This window comes from Saccopteryx leptura, chromosome 3, assembly GCF_036850995.1.
Source record: "Saccopteryx leptura isolate mSacLep1 chromosome 3, mSacLep1_pri_phased_curated, whole genome shotgun sequence".
NCBI classification, from domain to species: Eukaryota; Metazoa; Chordata; class Mammalia; order Chiroptera; family Emballonuridae; genus Saccopteryx; species Saccopteryx leptura.
The window spans coordinates 322,509,854-322,515,272 of record NC_089505.1 but is presented as its reverse complement, the minus strand read 5'-3'; the positions used below and the strand labels follow the sequence as shown (position 1 = coordinate 322,515,272).

At 36.4% G+C, this 5,419-nt stretch overlaps 1 non-coding gene across 1 annotated transcript; it reads right to left on the bottom strand.

Moving 5' to 3' along the window:
* Positions 1-1,656: 1,656 nt before the first annotated feature.
* LOC136401575 (small nucleolar RNA SNORA25) lies at positions 1,657-1,777 on the bottom strand. The gene has a single exon (XR_010750600.1). It is a non-coding gene; the product is annotated as a small nucleolar RNA SNORA25 (small nucleolar RNA).
* Between the last annotated feature and the right edge of the window lie 3,642 nt (positions 1,778-5,419).

The window sequence follows — 5,419 nt, the reverse complement described above, 5'->3', positions numbered from 1 at the left end:
GGGTCTTTTGGAAGGGAACTTGGTGCAAGTTGATATCAGACCTTGGCACTTCTTATGACCAGTTCAGAGCTATCTGTTAGGAGTTACAAAAGAATCTGTGATTGGTAGCTGCCTGTCAGGCCTGGATTTGTGAGGGAGAAGCCATGCTATGGTCCAAGGCTAGCTGTCACCAGTATCATGCTTAAAACAGGTCAGCAGAAAGACCAAGGCATCCTGAGATCTGCCACCATCTGATAGCTGCTTGTAAGTCTCAGCTGTTGAAAGAGTCTTGGGTGATTCACAAGTTGGATGAGGTAAGGCATCAGCAAGTCACCAGTGTGGGGCAAATGTTGTTTACTAGGTTAACACATATTCATATTTGATACTAGTGCTGGGCTTGAGGCCACTCAGCAAAATCCTCAGAGTACACCTGTGGATGGAGCACAGAGCACATTCCTAGCAGCTGTGGCTGATTCAATGTGTGAGGACACTCCAGCACCTCAAACCCTCCTAGGCATACCCAGGAGGGAGCTGGCCCACTATAAGGAAGTGACTCAGAGCTAACCAGGCAGCTCCTTGATCTTTTCAGCCACTGGCTTTGAAGAACACCCTGTAACACCCTATAGGCTGAACCCATGTATGTAAGCTAGTTTACTTCCTGAATAAAGTGGATCTGCATCACTGAACTTGGTCTCTAGAGTCAGGTCTTTGTGTCTCCATTGTCCTCACACCCGGCAGGACTTGTTCACATAATGGCACCCTAACAGGGACCTAACTGGCATCCAATGGATGGGTGAGTGACCTTTTGCAGTGGGAAACCTTTCTCCCCCACTCTTGAGCCCCGCAGGCTTGAGCCATGCATGCCCTATTGCAGAGTAGGAGAGTTAAAGTTTGTGAAAAGGATTCCTGTACTTACTGGGAGATTCTCTCTGGTTTCAATCCCTGGATTGAAGATGTGCCTCTCTGGGACCCAGATACTTGGGCATGAGCTCTCTGACGTGTTTGTTTGGCTGAGATGCATGGGAGGCAAACCTTCTCTCTCAGCCTCACTCCTGCCTTATTGACAATACACACCTGCTTGACCTCTGCCTCTGTTCCATTCCTCAGTTCACATTGTTCATTAGATTTCTTAAATGAATGAGGTCATATGATATTTTTCTTTCTCTGCCTGGCTTATTTCACTTAGCATGATAGTTTCTAGGTTCATCCATGTTGCCACAAAAGGTAAGATTTTCTTCTTTTTCATGGCCCCATAGTATTCCATTGTATATATGTACCAGCGCTTTTTAATTCCCTCATCCACCGAAGGACACTTGGGCTGTTTCCAGATCTTGGCTGTTGTAAACAATGCTGCAATAAATATGGGGGTACATTTTTTCTTTTGAATCAGTGATTTGGCATTCATAGGATATATTCCTAAAAGTGAGATTGCTGGGTCAAAGGGTAATTCCATTTTTAATTTTTTGAGGAATCTCCATACTGTTTTCCACAATGGCTGTGCCAGTCTGCATTCCCACCAGCAGTGCAGGAGGGTTCCCTTTTCTCTAGCACTTATTATGTGTTGTTTTGTTAATGAGCACCATTCTGACAGGTGTGAGGTGGTATCTCATTATGGTTTTAATTTGCATTTCTCTAATGATTAGTGATCTTGAACATTTTTTCTTTTTCTTTTTTTAAAATGTATTCTCCTCAGGGAAACATAGCACCATTGAGTGTCTATTACATCCTATGGAGAACGTCAATCTTAGATCACACCATTAAGAGCTCCTGGTTCCATAAGCTCTCTTTGAAATGACCTATGATGTTGAACATTTTTTTCATCTGCCTATTGGCCATCTGTATGTCCTCTTTGGAGATAAAAGGCATCCAAATTGGAAAAGAAGTAAACTATAATTATTTGCTGATGATATGATACTGTACATAGAAAACCCTAAAGTCTCAGTCAAAAAATTACTGGACCTGATAAATGAATTCAGCAAGGTGGCAGGATATAAAATCAATATTCAGAAATCAGTGGCATTTTTATACACCAACAATGAACTGTATGAAAGAGAAATTAAGAAAACAATCCCCTTCACTATTGCAACAATAACAAAAAAATAAAGTACATAGGAGTAAATTTAAGCAAAGAGGTTAAAGACTTATACTTGGAAAATTGTAAAACATTGATAAAGGAAATCAAGGAAGATACAAACAAGTGGAAACATATACCATGTTCATGGATAGGAAGAATAAACATCATTAAAATCTCTATATTATCCAAAACAATCTATAAACTCAATGCAATTCCTATTAAAATACTAATGACATACTTCAGAAATATAGAATATTCTAAGAATTTATATTGTACCAAAATAGAACACGAATAGCCTCAGCAATCCTGAAAAAGAAGAATAAAGTGGGGGTATCACATTTCTTGATATCAAGTTATACTACAAGGCCATTGCACTCAAACAGCTTGGTACTGGCATAATAACAGACATCTAGATCAATGGAACAGAACAGAGGACCCAGAAATAAACCCACACCTATATGGACAACTGATATTTACAGAGGAGGTAAGAGCATACGATGGAGTAAAGACAGTCTCTAACATATGGTTGTTGAAAAAATTGAACAGGTACTTGCAAAAAAAATGAAACTGGATCACCAACTTATACCATTTACAAAAATAAACTCAAAAAAATAGATAAAAGACTTAAATGTAAGTTGTGAAACCATAAACATCTTGGAAGAAAACATAGGCAGTAAACTCTTTGATATTTCTCTTAGCGATATTTTTGCTGATTTATCTTCATGGGCAAGTGAAGTAAAGAACAGGATGAACAAATGAGACTATATAAAACTAAAAAGGTTTTGCACAGCAAAAGACATCACTAACAAAATAAAAAGACAACCCACACAATGAGAGAATATATTCGCCAATACGACTGATAAGGGGTTAATAACCAAAATTTATAAAGAACTTGTAAAACTCAACACCAGTAAGGTAAACAATCCAATCAAAAAATGGGCAAAAGCTCAATTTTTAAAAGATCCAGAATAAAGTCGCTTTAGGAGGCATGTCTGGCAGGACAGCAGCTATGCTTTTCTAACTCAAAAATATCAACTGATCATCTATAGACTCTCATAGGCCCTCAATTGTCTTGTTAACTTCCAAGATTCTTCTATATCTTATTTTGTGCATTATGGCTTAATGCAATGAGCTATCTCCATAATATGAGCTAGCTTAGTAATATGTCTTCAACCCACCAGTAGGGCCTGGCTGGAATTTAATCTAGTATGATCACACTTTAAACAGTTAACTTTAGTATTCCTAGACTTCTGTGATGATGTGTTTGCATTTATTCATTTTCTATTGATCTCTTTGGCCTTTTGAACAATGTACTCATGGGTGGGGCCATGAGTAGTTCATGATTATGTTGGTAAATATGTTCACTATGTAGTTACACTTACCTGTAAATTATCAAGTAAAATTCAATATAGAGAGAATGTGAAGTGCATGTAAAATCTTCACAGCATCTTCTAATTAAAGCTTTTATTGTCAGAGGTTTTTCTTGCCCTTGAGTTCTCATTAGTTTAGAAACCTTTTTGTCTAGTCATTCAGCATTAGTGAGCATCAAGGATATGCCAGCTATTTAAGAGAGGGGAGAGAAGCTATAAAGACAGAGATGGCCCCCTCTTCTTGAGGCTTACTGTCATATTTGTAAAAATAGTTTTGGGATTATGCATGTAAAATCACCTGAAGTACTATTATTTTCCCATGTATAAGATGCACCATTTAAAAAAAAAATTGGGGGTCTTAAAAATGGGTGTGTCGTATACAGTGGTAGTAGATTTTTTTAATTGTATTTCCACTTTTTCATGATTGTTGTTTTTGCATTCATTGTTTTGCACCTGTTACCAGTATATTATAGTACGTTACAATTTGCCACATTCTGCTCAGAAATGGCTCAGAAAATATTTTCGTACAGTGCTGAATTCAAGTTAAAGGTGATCCAGTTTACAAAAGTGAATGGAAATTGTGCCGCTGAATGTAAGTTTGGTCCTCCTCCAACTGAGAAATCAATCTGAGACTGGCTACAGGAAGTGAAACCCTACTGAAAATGCCATGGCAGAAGAAGGCCATGAGAAGCAAGTCAGAAAAATGGCCTGATTTAGAGAGGGAATTGAAGATATGGATTAAAGAGCAAGGAGCATTTGGAATTCTTGTGTCCACAAAGATGGTTCAATATGAGGCAAGAAGAATTGCTGATGAGAAAGAAGTTATGATTTCAAAGGAGGACACAACTGGTGCTTCAGGTTCATGAAACTAAATAGACTAAGCATGCTTACGTATATGCACCAGACTTGCCCCAAAGATGCCTGAAATCTATGAGCAGAAGGTCCTTGAATTTCATTGTTTTGTCATTCAATGTTGGAAGACACATCAGTTTGAGTTAAAAAGACTGCAAATATTGATGAGGTCCCCTTTCAATTTGATTTCTCAAGTCATAGAACTGTTGATAAAAAGGGGGATGAAAACTGTAACTGTAAAGACGAGTGGACATGAAAAAAGCCATTATACCAGTGGTTCTCAAACTTTGTGAAGTCAGGGCACATTTAGAATCCTGCAAATAATTGTAGGTGCACTATATACAAATTTCTGAGAAATATGTTATAATAATTAAGTCAAATATTTAAAAAAATATAAAGTCCAAGTGTGCTTTTATACTAATTAAAGAAAATAAATACAACAAAATTAAATTTATTCTGACATTAAAAAACATTTTTATGTTACATTTTTTGTTATGCTTTTTTAGAATTCATAAAAGAAAGGTTAAAAAAAAACAAAAACGTTATCTTTTTATATATATAGATACATTCTTAGTAAGATTTAGTAAATTTGGTGGGTCCTGGCGTGAATGTGTTAAGTTTTTTCATTCTTGTGTTTATGAGAAACATGAGCCTGATGTGTCCCAGTGATTTCTTCAATGTTTGGGCATATATTTGAAAGGCAAATTCTCATTGCCTCATCAATTCATTGAAGAATTCCTCTCTTTTTGCTCTTAATTGTATTGAGGGTAGAAAACCCTAATTCACATAAATAGGATGTTGAAAATTGAGTAAAATGTTTAAAGTTTTTTTAGAATTTGCCACATATTCTTCTTTTATAGAAATTCAAAAGGCTTCAAGAGACAATTCCTTATGTTTAATCAGCAATCCATGATCAGTGGATATAGTTGCCAGTTCTTCTTCTGTTAAAATGGAACCAAAATCACTTCAGGCTTTCATGAATGGGTTTCTAATCCAATCGTATTATTCAGTGTTAAGTGATAGAAAATGCTATAAATTAAATTCTGCCTGTCAGCCTTCAAGTCTTATTTTATTTTATTTCTTATAAATTTTTATTAATGTTAATGGGATGACATTAATAATTCAGGGTACATATATTCAAAGA